The 17,070-nt window shown below is 38.1% G+C and overlaps 1 protein-coding gene across 11 annotated transcripts in view; it reads left to right on the top strand.

Annotated features, from left to right (window-relative positions):
* The window catches only part of LOC129732250 (putative fatty acyl-CoA reductase CG5065), a 448,523-nt gene that overhangs the window by 36,690 nt on the left and 394,763 nt on the right, over window positions 1-17,070 (top strand). The window lies entirely within an intron of this gene.

Here is a 17,070-nt window from a genome sequence, read left to right as displayed (position 1 = left end):
TGAGATAGATGCTTGATGTCTCCGGCAAAATTTTGGGTGATCTAAAAACAAGAAACTTGGCCGAAGACATCATGTTTCTATCGCTTACAAATTATGAGCAACATAAAGTTTTCTATTAAGAGGTACTGAAAATCACAATTTTCATTATAACTTTTTTTCCAGATTTTTCCAAGTTTTCAAACCTTCTACAAAGTTATCAGTCATCCAAAAATGCATGTTTATGCAGAACATTGTTTTTTTTTATCTCCCAAAATAAAAAAGTTTTTTGACATATTTCGATATTTTTGGAGATATTTTCACCTCAACCATCTCCAAATTACGCGATTTTACGCAAGTGGCAAATCCATACGATGAAAGAACTATCTTAAGACTTACAATAATAGGTACAAACTTTTGTATGTAAGAGTATGTAAGCAGCCTTTCCGCCTGATTTTCAAAGCTATTTGATGCCGATTTCTACATGAAAAAATTGAAAAATAAAACAGTTTTGAGTTTCGAAGGTAGCACTAAACGATCTTGAGCTAATTATGCATGCACACTTTGGTGACGTTAGTGCTAAAAATAGATTAACCAAAATATGAGTTTTTTCTTGTATTAATCTTCAGATAAAGAGAATATCATACTAGTAAGATTGGTTGCTCATTTCGTCAGATCCTGTTATCACAGAAGCACGTGAGTGGCCAAAAGTGGACATTAAAACTTTTTCTCTGCTCGTCCCTTTTGAAATCGGGTAAGAAGAATAAATGGAATTTGAAAAAAGCTACTATTTTCATCCACGCTTACATTACTGAAAAAAAAATATCTCTATTTTTAAAAATTTAAATTTATTTCTAACATATTCACCATTTTTTTACCCTTACCAAAGCATGCATGCAAGTTTAACTAAAGATCATTTAGTGCCACCTTCGAAACTCAAAACTCTTCATTTTTAAATTTTTGTATATAAAAAGCGGCATCAAATAGCTTTGTTAAACAGGCGGAAAGGCTGCTTACATACTGTTACATACAAAAGTTTTTGCCTTTTATTGAAAGTCTTAAGATAGTTATTTTATCGTACGGATTTGCCACCTGCGTAAGATCCTGTTGTCACAGAAGCACGTGAGTGGCCAAAAGTGGACATTAAAACTTTTTCTCTGCTCGTCCCTTTTGAAATCGGGTAAGAAGAATAAATGGAATTTGAAAAAAGCTACTATTTTCATCCACGCTTACATTACTGAAAAAATATATCTGAAAAATGCGTAATTTGGAGATGATTTAGGTGAAAATATCTCCAAAAACATCGAAATATGTCAAAAAACTTTTTATTTTCGGAGATAAAAAAAACAATGTTCTGCATAAACATGCATTTTTGGATGACTGATAACTTTGTAGAAGGTTTGAAAACTCGGAAAAATCTGAGAAAAAGTTATTATGAAAATTGTGATTTTCAGAACCTCTTAATAGAAAACTTTATGTTGCTCATAATATGTAAGCGATAGAAACATGATGTCTTCGGCCAAGTTTCTTGTTTTTAGATCACCCAAAATTTTGCCGGAGACATCAAGCATCTATCACAATCTGATAAAAAAGTAAATTTTCTATCTCACTTTTAGGTGGATTGATCACTCATCTTCCTACATCAAAAGATGCATTTTTGAATATCTTGAAACATCTCCGAACATACATTATGGTTATAATCAACATTTGATTCTCTATTTATCCAATCGCACGAAAACGGCAAAATAAAACACTGTGGAACGGTTTATTCGATCGGTATGGTTCTTCGACAATATTTTGAACAATAATTTTGTCCATTCGATAAATTAACCAAGTGAAAAAAAAATTTAAAAAATATGTTCAGAAAAATTTCTTCTCTTGCATATTTTCATGTTCCACAAATTATCAATATTAAACATTACTCTCTTTGGGGCTTCCCGCAAATGCCGACAAACGCTATAGTAAACTAATTCAACCGCATTTCTCTATCATCAGACGCCATACAAAACAAAAAGTATTCTGTTCTAGGATTAATGCCAAATAGTCCAGTCAGCGTCTAATTTGTTAAAATTCCACGGCCAAATCTACAGATGAAAAATTTATCAATATTTATCGTTAATTTGGATGATCGCTTCTTATAGATAACATCGTTTAATTTCGGCGCTAACAATAGTTGTTGATTTATCGCTGACGGCACAAAGCATACGAATTATTTCTTGCACTTGCAAAATACCATATAGGATTCATCCTAAATGACCATTAAATTAAAGAGTAAACAAGTGCTTTTGCGACCTCGCACTCTCTTGCCAAAGCGAGATAGGTTTGATTGAAAACATCAAAACTCGCAAACGGATTTTGCTCGATGTTTTCCAACACTAATCAACACTAATCACTGCGTGTTGTCGATTCAACACTAACACTCAGTTGCAGTTGCAATACACGTCGTGCCGTGTTTCAGATATGCCACTCAGTGTAGAGCGTGGTTTGGACATGGCTGGACTGCCAGATCTCTTCTCAAAGCGCAATGTTGATTAAATTTTTCATTCGACTCGTACAACTGATGGTGACGGTGGAAATCCTGGGGCAATAATGAAGTGCATCACAAAAACCTTGAAGGTGTTAAATTTTATGTTAATATTTAATTTTATATACTTTCACCATAATTGATCATTATTTTGTTGATCATACTAAATGTTTGTGAACCACCAGTTAAAAATCACTGTGATAAACAAATTTTGTAGCATTCTCAATTCATTATTTAGCAAAAAAACATGAAAAACGTATGAAAATAAATATATCCTTTATTGTACTTGATTGCACCACCTTTCAATGTGTTACCTTTCTTGTTCGTTTGGCTCGGATTTTGACATGTTCGTTTGGCTCACAACATTCTCTTCACATATCTCTCCCTCTGAGTATTGCTAGTTGCAACCTAAAACTGACCTGTTGGCAGGGATGTCACTAAATTATCTGATTTTGCAGATTTGTATAATAAATCGATGAGGCAGAATCTTAACACGCAGAGCACAGTTTTTTCGAAAGTACAATAAATTAACAGATTATTTCCAAGCTATTAAAATATTTGCTTTGACCTTTGTGTTAAAGCACAGTTATATTTAGTGTTGCTGGGGTATTAACAAAAATCGACGTTTGTTTGAAGCTCTGTAAGTCTTACAGTCTTGCACATTTGTTTGCTTTCACATCTCCGTTCCGATTTAAGATCTTTTTCATTGTTTAGATCTAACCGTGTTGTTTCCATAAATCACTCAAAATATCAATTTTTATTATTTTTTATTTCTACTCATCAACTGGCCTGAATACTTTAATTCAAGATATCTAAAAGGTGACAGGAAACCAAACAGCATTGTACAGATTTTTGAGCAGATATACCGAGCGGTACAGATTATTAGATTTTGTTCAGCCAAATGAACAGATTTAATTGTGGCAATCCTGCCTCGGTTTTCTGCAGGCATTTTGCTTCAAATGTGATTGGTCGACTAGAACAGCACGAGTGTGTGAAAATATTTAAAAGTAATTAGCTAACCGTGTTGCGGAATAGCTCGTATTTAGCCCAATCTTTTAAGGGGTAATATCCACCAAAAAAAATTTTCTTGTCATTTTTTTATTGGCTTAAGTCATGCTAAAACTATCCTAGAATCAAAATCTACATCGCCCAAGTACTGACCTAAACTCAAAATTCGTTTAAATCAATTTTTACCGAACAACTTTTATGCTCCAAAATAACATTTTTCGTTTATTTTGGCGATGCACGTTTATGTTTTTAATATCGAGGCTTTGTAAACTAGTAGAAGATACCTATGATCGATATCGTGTTTTGAATTTGAAGTATAGAGGTCGCTGCATGAAGTTTCGACCGTTACAGCGTCTCTACAGCACGTGTTTACTCACAATTTCCATTTGTTTAGTCGACCGGCCGTTCTCGTGGTGTACGTTCTTTGTTTGAGTTTTTTTATACTTTTTAACTGTGAGTTATCCTCAAAAGTACTTAAATATGAGTGACAAGTTTGAGTTTTGCGTGGGATCGGACACCAACCGCGTCAAAGTCACTGAGCGTCGCATGTCGGATACCGCGAAAGAGGGTAGGCGCAGCCTTAGATCAGATAAAAAAAAGGAAGAAGAGGAAGATAAAGCCCAGAAAGGACAACTTTACGGCACGGGGATAGCTGACTGAAGGTTAAAAAAATTATTAGGGGCTTTATTATTGCGATTCTTAAGATTAATAGCATTTTGAAACTTAAAACGCGTTTTTCTCAAAACCATGTTTTCAAAATTGACGAGCAATAGAACCAGGGGCGACTCGTTCATAGGTGCAACCTTGAAAATGCAATGCACATGGGACGGCATGTGGGCAAAAAATGAATCTAAAATCCAAATTCATGCTCTTATTTTCTTGTTTTTCAGTTTTATTCTTAAATAGTAACAAAGGGAATTACTTGCTTTTATTCGCGGATGAAATTGTAATTACTTCCCCAAACTCTGATTTTCAGAATTTCTAGTTGAACAGGAAAGTTCAACAGCCACGAGTCGCCCCTGAGTAGAACTGAAAAAGTTTACATCCGATTGACTTGAAATTTTAACTGTAGCTTCTTCATTAGATTATCTAGTGAAGTACACCACGATTTTGACGATTGACAACAACAAAAGTTATAAACAATTAAAGTCGATTTTTTTTGTCGAAAAAGAACTTTTTTTTTCAAACCGTTGCCTTTTGCGAAGAAAAATTCTAAAAATATAATCACTAGCGACACTTATGTAGACAATAGAAAAATTTTTGTTTTGGTGATAGGTGGAGTTGGGTACGATTTCTACTGCTCGCCGTGGTACAGCTTTTAAAAAAAGCGGTTCACGGCAATCGCTGCACAGCCGCTATTTTTTAAAAAAAAGCAGCAATACATTTTTTTTATTCTCCAAGAGTTGCTTAATCCAACGATATATTATTTATATATCTTACATCTCAAATGTCCTTTAGAAAAATTCATGAAAAAAGCCTTGTTTTTTTTGAGCATTTGGTAGATATTACCCCTTAAAGAAGTTTAAATTTGAAAGTGAACACAATTTTATTTTGGTTACAGTGTATAAAGTGCGCAATGGAAAATCTAATAAGAATTCGAATAAAGTGCCAAGCTTTGGAAAAGAAATCATGCTTGCACAAATTGCTCAATTTCAAGACGAAACAGCCATAAGGGGCCGTTCAATAATTACGTAAGCATATTTTTCCACTTTTTATGTCATCACATGTGTGTGATGACAAAAGCAGAAATATTTCCTTCTTTTTTTCTCGTACAAAAAAAAAAAACAAATAATTATCCTTCGTAGTCCCGATAGCAATTATTGCCTTACTCGGAATTTTTCCGGAGACTTGTAATCACTGTTTAATTGTTCCGTTGAGTAAAAATAAATAAATAAATATTTCAATTTCATTTCAATAAATATTTCAAAATCAATAAATTCCTCTGGTTGCATAGGACACACGAAAATAATTTTCAACCAGGGATAGATTTCATAGCAAAGAAGAAGCCAATTGGCCACTCTTTCCTCATGTCGAATTCGTTTTCGCGACGGTACTAAACCGTCCCGGACTACACTTTTTAGCTCAAAAACGGATACTCAAACGAAATTACACTTTCTTTCGTACGGTATTTTAAAGCATTTGTTTTTGTTGTTGGAGTTTTCAAGCTCGTCTCTTTCGGATGTAGTCTGGGACAGAAAAAGTGTAGCTTTGGTGTAACCCGGAGAGTGAAAAAAACATTCTACAGGGCAAAAGTGTAGTCCTCGTATAGCTACACCACAAAAACGAATTCGACATCAGATTGTGGCTAACACATGAAGATCGTAACATAGAAAAGCAAATGCTACGATAGGCTTAATTGGTATATTATATGCTAAGTTGTGATCGAATTAAGAGAATCAGTTATGATACAGCATTGCAAATGCGTTTGAGGTTTTATTTATAACAACATGTCGTCTTAAATAGAAAAATACCAAATTATGTAATTGAACCTAAAGTTATCATTCTCTTTCACAATATTCACGATACCACGAGGTAGTTGTACAATTCCAATGATAGATAAAGGCATACATCTAGTAAAATGCAGCAAATCCCGGCATTTACTCAATAATCACTTTAGTTCAGAAGAACTCAATCTAAACATATAAAAATGCAGCTCTGTCTGTCTGTCTGTCTGTCTGATTCATATAGGCTTGGAAACTACGAACCGATCGGCGTGAAATTTTGTATATAGGGGTTTTAGGGGCAGGGAAAGGTGACTAAGATAGCTCGAGACCCCTCCCTCTTCTGCAAGGGAGGGGTCACATACAAATGAAACACAAATTTTTGCACTTCTCGAGAACTAACCAAGCAAATGGAACCAAATTTGGCATGTGGATGTTATTAGGAGTAACAAATATGACCATGTTGATTCGACACCCTTCCCTCTTCTGGAAGGGAGGGGTCCCATACAAACGAAACACAAATTTCTGTACATCTCGAAAACTAACCAAACAAATGGAACCAAATTTGGCAGGTGAATGTTTTTAGGAGTAACAAATACATATGTCCATGTTGGCTCGACACCCTTCCCTTCTCTTGAAGGGAGGGGTCCCATACAAATGAAGCATAAATTTCTGCACATCTCGAGAACTAACCAAGCAAATGGAACCAAATTTGGCATGTGGATGTTTTTAGAAGTAGCAAATATGTCCATGTTGATTCGGCACCCTTCCCTCTTCTGGAAAGGAGGGGTCCCATACAAATAAAACACAAATTACGCACAGCTCAAGAACCAATCAAGCAAATATAACCACATTTGGCAGGTGAATGTTTTTAGGTGTAACAAACATGTCCATAATGTTTCGACACCCTTCCTTCTTCTGGCATGTCTCCAAATACCATTTCGAAATCCAAGATGGTGACTTCCGGTTTCTGAAAAATAGCGGCAAATGACCAAATACCACCCAACATGGGTATTTACGGAATTGTTATGATGCACTGAAGCCACAAATCGACCTTAGACAACATTTCGAATTGTACGATGGCGACTTCCGGTGTCTGGAAAACAGTCGAAAATGACCAAATACCACCATATGAGTGTTTCTTCAACCAGATTGACGCTCAAAGGCCAAAATTTGTCTCCTAATGCCATTTTGAAATCCAAGATGGCAACTTCCGGTTTCTGAAAAATAGCGGAAAATGACCAAATACCACCCAATCTGGGTATTTCCGGGATTGTTATGATGCACTGAAGCCACAAATCGACCTCAAACAACAATTTGAATTGTAACATGGCAACTTCCGGTGTCTGGAAAACAGCCGAAAATGACCAAATACCACCCAATATGAATGTTTTTTCAACCAGATTGCCATTTCGAAATCCAAGATGACAACTTCCGGTTTCTGAAAAATAGCGGCTTCTGGCATGTCTCCAAATACCATTTCGAAATCCAAGATAGCGACTTCCGGTTTCTGAAAAATAGCGGCAAATGACCAAATACCACCCAACATGAGTATTTACGGAATTGTTATGATGCACTGAAGCCACAAATCGACCTTAGACAACATTTCGAATTGTACGATGGCGACTTCCGGTGTCTGGAAAACAGTCGAAAATGACCAAATACCACCCAATATGAGTGTTTCTTCAACCAGATTGACGCTCAAAGGCCAAAATTTGTCTCCTAATGCCATTTTGAAATCCAAGATGGCAACTTCCGGTTTCTGAAAAATAGCGGCAAATGACCAAATACCACCCAATATGGGTATTTCCGGGATTGTTATGCTGCACTGAAGCCACAAATCGACCTCAAACAACAATTCGAATTGTAAGATGGCAACTTCCGGTGTCTGGAAAACAGCCGAAAATGACCAAATACCACCCAATATGAATGTTTTTTCAACCAGATTGACGCTCAGAGGCAAACAATTGTCTCCTAATGCCATTCTGAAATCCAAGATGGCGACTTCCGGTTTCTGAAAAAACAGCGGAAAATGACCAAATACCACCCAATATGGGTATTTCCGGGATTGTTATGATGCACTGAAGCCACAAATCGACCTCAAACAACAATTTGAATTGTAAGATGGCAACTTCCGGTGTCTGGAAATCAGCCGAAATGACCAAATACCATCCAATATGAGTGTTTCTCCAACCAGATTGACGCTCAAAGGCCAAAATTTGTCTCCAAATGCCATTTTAAAATACAAGATAGCAACTTCCGGTTTCTGGAAAATAGCGGCAAATGACCAAATACCACCCAATATGGGTATTTCCGGGATTGTTATGATGCACTGAAGTCACAAATCGACCTCTGACATCATTTTGAATTGTAAGATGGCGACTTCCGGTGTCTGCAAAACAGCCGAAAATGACGAAATACAATCCAATATGAGTGTTTCTTTAACCAGATTGACGCTCAGAGGCCAGAAATTGTCTCCAAATGCCAATTTTAAATCCAAGATGGCGACTTACGGTTTCTGAAAATAGCCCAAAGTGACCAAATACCCCCCAATATGAGTATTACCAGATCCAGAGTGATGCAAGGAGCTATAAATTGACCTTAGACAACAGTTTGAATTGAAAAATGGCAACTTCTGGGAAACAGCCGAAAATATCCGAATACTACTACATATGGATATGTTCGTAATCAAATTGATGTAGAGAAGCCAAGCATTCAATTAGAAGATTTTGAATTTGAAGATGACCACTTTCAGTTTCTGGAAAACAAAGAAAAAAATAACTGAAATGCACCCAATATATATCCGGAATAGAGGTCATGTACAAAAACCAAAAGTTGAGGATGTTGCCATTCCGATAAAACGAACCCTTTTTAAACGATATGATCCAATCGCAAGGAATCAATAAATTTGAAATGTTGAAAATTTTCAAATTAAACACTAAAATAGGCGGGACGAAGTTTGCCGGGTCAGCTAGTTTTGAATAAATATTAATATTCTGCAGAATTTCGGCGGCGCACAACGTTTAGGAGAAAATTCGTAGCGGGTTCAACCATAAATATTCCACGGTATGTGTTTTAACATGCACGAAAACGATATAAAGGACAAAAATTGACTTGGTGTCGCTAAGATCACTTAGTGCTCAATGATTTGATAAAATCGATAGTTTTCCAGTTCTTATCGATATTATCGTAACTAGAAAGGTTGCCGTTTTTTGATGCAGAAATTTTGAGCAGTCGTAATTTGTACTTAATCAACAATTTTATTCAATCCCAGTTTATATTTACAATAAATTTGTTTGTTTTAGAGTTAATATTAAAAAAATTCACAAAAACCTCACACAAGCAGTGTTATATCTTTGCAGAAACAGCGACTCTATGATCTATGAGTATTTTCATGCGCCTGGCAGCTTTTACTATAATCTAGCGCTGCCATCACTAAAGTGGTTAAAGTCGCAAGTTGCAGAAAGATGTCGTTAGCATTTTAAACGAGTAAGAATTTGAAATCTTACATGCGATTTATGGAATTATTTGTTCTAGCTTGGATGTCTGTTATCTGTGGTTTTAGTATATTTCACAAAGCAAAATAATATCGATTATTTCTGAGCAGAAATGATAATTCGCTAATATCTTAAAGTGGTAGTCAAATTATATCTTATTTTGAGTAAAAAAGTCTCAGATATCGAATGGTAGGTTTCTGATCTACGTAAAATGGCCACAGATAAACCTATTTTTGTATTGTAGGGGAATTGGGGCAAAATCGTCATTTTGCTGACATTTTACGTAGGTCAGACACCTACCATTCGGTATCTGAGACTTTTTTACTCAAGATAAGATATTATTTGATTACCACTTAGATAGATTAAGATATTAGCGAATTACCATTAATGTTCAGAAATAATCGATATTATTTTGCTTTGTGAAATACACTAAAACTATGCCAAAACCGGTTTCGCAGAATCACCGTTTTGAGCTCAGTTTTTTTGATTATTTTGATATTTGGTCTTAAATCAAAGTGGCGCAGTCGGAAGAAAAATGTTTTCATTGAGAAATGAAACCAAGATAAAATTTATTGCATCACACTTAACTAGGAGAATATATCTGTTAAAATTTCGAAGCCTCTATGGCAATCAAATTGGGTTGTAAAAAACATGTGGTCCCATGGTGGAGCGCATATGAAGTTTTGATGACTTCAATAAAGCTGGGCCAACAAGTCATGACATATGTTTATAGTTGTTGTTATTAGGTTGTTATGATAAGTGGATGATTAGGTTGTGATAACTGCGAAGTAAGCATTGAAGGTTTCATGTTTTGGTTGTATTAACCACTAAAAAACTTTGATCTAAGCTATTTTTGTTACTTGGGACGTAATTATCGTGAAATCACCATTATCTCAATAATTCAAGACAATTTAGGGCAATTTTATATATCATTTGAAAAGAATGCGTTTTCTGAGCATGAGCAAAACGTTATTTTTAAAAAAATGTTATTTTCAAAAAAAATGTTATTTTTGAAAAAATGTTATCGTCATCCTTCGATTTTTAAATAAAGAATAAAAAACTGCTCGAAACGTCTTGAATTACAGTTCGACCATGTACGGTATTTGGGAGAACTGTCATGTATGGCATTTCGAGCAGTTTTTTGTTCTTCATTCGAAAATCAAAGGACAACGATAAATATTTTTCAAAAATCACGTTTTACTCAAAAAGTTACACTCTTTCGAGTGATATAAAAAAATCAGAAAACCGTGTAAAACTTTAGGACCCAAATGTCAATGAAAAAATATTTGTTCAAATCAAAAATCGAATAACTGACAAAAAACACGGCTTTTTCAAATGCCGTATTGACATACGAATACTACTTTTTAAACTGCAGTTGGAATTGAGTCTAGTCTTCTGAAGTAGTTTGAACCATAATAAATTATATATTACTAGCTAACCCGGCAAACTTAAGTTTAGGTAGTTTATTTGACATGGCACGATACATCTTTTGTTTTACTGAGCCTGATACAATTCTTTTTTTTTCTAAGTTAGCAGGAAAAAGAGAGAGGCACTTTTTTATTTCTCGCGGCCGACTACGAGCTAGTGGGGATTTAAGGTGAGAGGAGGGGAGATATAATTTTTACTTAAAACTAATACAAAATATAGAATCAATCTGTTTTTCAACTGGCAGATCAGTAATATTGGAATTTATTCCCGTTTTGTGCTTGCGTAAACATAGATGCTCATCGTTTCATCGCTCATCGTTTCCGTGTTTGCAGTGTAGTGTACGTAACCCGGCAAACTTCGTCCCGCCGATTCTGGACATATCCATATTGAGTGGTATTCGGTCATATTCAGTTGTTTTTCCGGCATCAAACTGGTTCCGGAAACACCTATATTGGGTGACATTAAGATATTTTGGCTGTTTTCTAGAAACTGGAAGAGGTCATCTTTGAATTAAAAATGGTGTCCAGGGTCAATGTTTGGCTTTTATGCATCAGTCATTTGAGGCTGTTTCCCAGAAGTTACCATGTTACAATTAAAAATGATGTCTGAGGTCGATTTTCAGCTCCTTGCATCATTCTGGTTCCGGAGATATTCATATTGGGTGGTATTTGGTCACTTCAGGCTGTTTTCCAGAAACAGATAGTCGCCATCTTGGATTTCAAAATGGCGGTGAAATCAATTTCTGGTCTCTGAGCGTCATTCTGGCTTAAGAAACACCCATATTTGATGGTATTGGTCATTTTCGGCTATTTTCCTGACTTCCGGTAAGTCACCATCTTTGAATTAAAAATGGTATCTGTGAGCGATTTTTAGCTCCTGTGCATCATTCTGGTTCCACATATAATCATATTGGGTGGAAATCGGCATTTTTTACTGTTTTCTAGAAACCGGAAGTTGCCATCTTACAATTGAAAATGTCGTCTGATGTCGGTTTGTGGCTTCAGTGCATCATTACGATTTCGGAAATATCCACATTGGGTGGTATTTGGTCTCTTTCCGTTATTTTTCAGAAACCGGAAGCTACCATCTTGGATTTTAAAATAGCATTTGCAGACAATTTCTGATCTCTGAGCATCATTCTGGTTTAAGAAACACCCATATTGGGTGGTAGTTGGTCATTTTCAACTGTTTTCCAGAAACCGGAAGTCGTCATCTTGAAATTAAAGTGGTGTCTGTGGTTGATTTTTAGCTCTTGTGCATCATTCTGGTTCCGGATACAAGCATATTGGGTGGAAATCGGTCATTTTTGGCTGTTTTCCAATAACCGAAAGCTACCATCTTCTAAATTATGTCTGAGGTTGATTTGTGGTCTCATTGCATTATTACGGCTCCGGAAATAGCCATATTAGGTGGTATTTGGTAACTTTCCGTTATAGCTTAGCTTAGCTTAGCTTAGTTCTGACTATACATATCAATGGTTGCTACTCCGTGATGGGTCCGAGCCACTCAAGATGCACAATGAATCAACTGAAAGAACGACTGGGAGTGATAATTCCTTTTCACCGTGCATCATTCAATGACCCGATTTTTTATAGACCAATAACGGCGCCGGCCACGTCCTTACAGTCAGGTGGGGATATCGTCGGTTTCGTGCAACACCGGCACAACTCAAAAGTTTTCCATGTTGCAGTCAAATGATACCAAATATGACTAACTTTTATTTCACAAAGACTTGTTTCAAAATCCACAAGAAAAATCACAAGAAGGTTGTATGCAAAGCCACGACCGCAAAGTTGAAGTAGAATACTTTTACAAGAAAGATAACCTGGCTGCTTGCGTGTCAGTCATTTTTTCTAGTAAATAAACGTTGACCGTTCATTGGCAGTATTGTAATTTCTTTTTGTCTGATATTTTGAATGAAGTTCATTGGATATTTTCAAATTTTGTGCAAATGAGAAGTTGAAGTGCTGCCGAATTGTAATATGCACATTTAATACGACATCATTAAACGGGAACGGAACAAAGGCTACGGTTATGCAGAACGCGAATGCCGGCGCGATGCGATTCGCCTTACCGTGGTGAAATGTACAGCTCTTTTTAAGGCGAAGTAGAGCTACACATTTCAACAGATTTCGTCTTGCCGAATCGCATCGCGCCGTTATTTGCGTTCTGCATGACCGTAGCCAAACACTAAGCGACGCAAACACGTAATAATAGTCAGAGTATGCATGTAGATGAAGATAATTAACTTTGGATTATAGCGCAAAACGAGAAAATATTAACTCTTCAAATAATCATTTGTGTTCTTCAAATTTCAGTTGTTCAATTTAACATCCGATGAAAAGTTTGTTTATTATCTGATGAAGCTCTTATATAGGCCAAATGATGCATTCCTAATTTACTAGGTCCATAACTCTGCCGACCGTGCTTGGGAAAGCGCGGTATAACGACCAATCAGAGGTCGAATTTTATGTTTTGACAAGGCTTAAGAGTTTTCAATAGTACAATGGTTCGAACGATAAAATTGCAATTTCATGCATTTGGTAGGAATCTTAGAAGATTTTCTAATCTATTGCTGCAAAAACGAAGGAAATCCATCGAAAACTAACCGATTTATTAGCATTTGAAATTTTTCTTACTTTTTTCAGTTTTAGATTTTCATTTTACATCCCTATGTAGCCGAACTTCCTGTGAGAAGTATTCTAATTCAAAATTAAATCTTCATTAATTAATTTGTTGTCCTTATAAGGACAATTGTTCAATTTATCATAGGATGTAGTGTTTATCTTACATCTCTGTGTTACCTTGATAGTGAGGACTAAGGCGCACGGTCAACACAATGAGAAAGGTGTTTTCACATTGAAAACTAGACACGGCTTTACTGGAGGAAGTGTTGGCAAATGCATCTACCGCTAATACCACCGCTATCATACGAAAGCGCGTCGTTTCATGTGGGGAATATCAACAACGAAAAATGACGCGCGTCTAAGCATAACCCGAACTGTTTCGCCGTGCTGCTCCCATTTACCTTTACATCGGCCTCAGGGAAGTACCGGCTGCATCTGCATCTACCGCTGAGGCTGTCACTATACTGCTATTGGTACCAAAAGCTATTAACTCTTCAAATAAGTGTGTTATTTGTTCTCAAAAGAACAATTGTTTAATTCAAAATCGGATTTACGCAATCGCATCTCTGTAATATTACCGACAATAATATTCTTCTGAACAAACTGATACAACTTTCCCATTAGGCCTCTGCCATAATAGACGCGAAAAGCGACGCGAACCGATTCGCTCAGCTGTAGGTTAATGTACAGCCATCAGTAGAGCTGTACATCAACCTACGGCCGAGCGAATCGGTTCGCGCCGCTTTTCGCGTCTACTATGGCAGAGGCCTTAGAGAAAGTTGCTGGCCGATGTATTCACTTCATGCAAGCCTGCTGCTGATGCTTCCCGCTACCACACTGAAACAGCATTTTAGTGAAGGGAGTGTCGTTGCATCAGCTGACCCTGCTACTATCGATGCTGATATACCCGCTGCAACAGCTACGCTATGCATAGCCATGCCACAGTTGTGGCCGCTATACGCTGGCCCAACTGCTGAGCACCTGCAACGCTATCCGTAGCCATGCCACAGTTGTGGCCGCCATTGGTATCAGCTGTACCTGCATCTGCTGGCCCTGCTGCTATCGATGGTGAGATCCGCTGAAACTGCTACGCTTATTCGCAGCCATGCCACAGTTGTGGCCGCTATCCGCTATCGATGGTACCCACTGCTCGCTCCCGCTGCTGCTAAGGGAGGACTGCTGTCGTCGCTGTTCAGAACTACTATGAGCGGCTTGGACTAAAACAGGCTCTTATATAGGGATGAAATAGAAATGAATTATTTTACGTACGTGGTGGAATGATATAACTTGAAAAATATGTGTGACTTCATTCTGGTTCAGAGCGATCATTTGATAAGCTCCACCTCTTTTTTCAGTTTCTAAAGTTTTTCCTCAGTTTCGTAGCACGGATGCACAAAAATGATTTCTTGTGAACATTCTGTCGAGCCGGACCGATAGCACTCTCATTGAAGCTACAAAATAACATGTTTTGTGTCGTGTTGTGCAGCTTGGTTGAAGAAAATGTTCCCGTCCCCATGTCGCATGTAAGCAGACTATTGCGTTCAGTAGACAGTAGATAGTGTATCCAGCGAATAAACACCGATGGTGCTCTCACACACGCAACGGTTTTAACCCGTATCTTATTGCGGTTTGTAACATCAAGCGATTTCGTTTGCTCGCTGTTGCGTGTTGCATCATGTTGCAACTTGGCAGCTGGGAGACGACGAAATCCTGTTTATGCTGATTGATTGAATCGTCTTCATATTAGCTCTGCATAGTCGAACTAACTGCTTTTGTGAATGCGTTCTAACAGGGCAGTTTATTATTCAATGTCGGTTATGCTGATCGCAGCCTTTGCGCTGCCCCTACACAGGGGGGTTTACTAAATAAAGTGAAAATTAGACAACTACAACAGAATTTGATTGCATCCCGCACAGAATGTCTGCTTGTGTTGATGCCAGAAAATCATTAACCTTCAATTATTTTTTTATTTGCCTTGAAAAAAGCATGTTGCGGTTCAAAATCGGTTGCTAATTACAACCTTTGAGCTGCCCTAACATTGGGGGAATTAAGATACACGGACAACATGCACTGTGGAAGCTTTTTCACATTCAGTAAATTAGACGGGTGCGACAAATTTAAATTGCTAGGATGCAACACAGAATACTTGCTTGCGTTGACAAAAATTATTAACTTTCAATGACTTGTTTATTTGCCTTCAAAAAGGCATTTTGATACACATTCCGCGTCGAACACTCGACAGAAACGGACGTGCAAAGTGGTCGTTCTATTACAATCCGGTCCGTGTGTACGAATAGCCAAACAAAAGAGTGTATTATTCGCGCTAAAGGCCAACTAGATTGTGAGTTGTGTCGATACTTTCTGTACCCGGCTCACAACTTTGGCTGTATTGGTGCAAAATACCAGCTGCAGTTTTGATCTGTGCACCGTGAATAGATCTTTTTAATCCAAGCCCATCAGTTGACAGTCGAGTCCGTGTCGCTGTGCTGAGTGATCTCACACCCGGCTCACTGCTGGTGGCTGTATTGGTGCTGCTGTACTGGTGCTGCTGGCTGCTTTGGGTGCAGCTTCGAACGATCGGACAACCACTGCTGGAAGGAAGAAGTAAAGAGGTACGTGTTCTTGTCGGCGCTAGTGCGCTAGTGCGCTACATTTAGCGCAATGGATATAGATCCCTCGCCTCCCGTGCCACCATCCCCGAACCCCCCTGACCCTGACCCTTCTGTTACCCCCTCCCCTGTTCATTCTCCAGTCCCCCCTCGCCCCAGGCTTTACCCGGACGGATCTCAACAGGGCAGCTATACTGTTTATTTTCGTCCAAAGGCAGGAGTGAACTCAAAGCGTTTAAACATACTGCAAATTGCTAAAGACCTGACGAAGGGGTACAAGGCCGTGACCGAAATTTCAAAGGTCCGACCTAACAAGCTCCGTGTCGTGGTCAGTGATCTGGCACAGGCCAATGCTATCGCTTGCTCTGAGCTCTTCACACGCGAGTATCGCGTCTACATACCCGCACGAGACGTGGAGATCGACGGTGTCATAACCGATTCGAGTCTGTCTGTCGAGTGTATCCTAAAAAGCGCAACCGGTTGCTTCAAAAATACCGAAACACAGGCGAAGATTTTGATTGTAAGCAATTGCGGTCCATGTCTCTCGTCGGCGGTAAAAAAGTTTACACTCCGTCAGACTCGTTTCGCGTTACGTTTGCCGGATCTGCACTCCCTAGCCACGTCTCGATCGACCGGGTTCGTCTGCCTGTGCGATTGTATGTACCCCGTGTTATGAATTGCACCAATTGCAAGCAGTTAGGCCACACAGCCGCCTACTGCTGCAATAAGGCACGATGTAGCAAGTGTGGGGAGACTCATGCGGAAGATTCTTGCAGTGTTAATGCTGAAAAATGTATTCACTGTGGGGAAAACCAGCATGAGCTCTCCACATGCCCGGTGTACATGCAGCGCAGAGATAAAATCAAGCGGTCACTTAAGGAGCGTTCAAAGCGTTCTTACGCTGAGATGCTGAAGAAGACCGTGACCACTTCTACCATAACATCGAACCCCTTTGATCTG

This window comes from Wyeomyia smithii, chromosome 3, assembly GCF_029784165.1.
Source record: "Wyeomyia smithii strain HCP4-BCI-WySm-NY-G18 chromosome 3, ASM2978416v1, whole genome shotgun sequence".
NCBI lineage: Eukaryota > Metazoa > Arthropoda > Insecta > Diptera > Culicidae > Wyeomyia > Wyeomyia smithii.
Note: the sequence above shows the minus strand (reverse complement) of the source record. Positions and strands in the feature narration are given on the sequence as shown.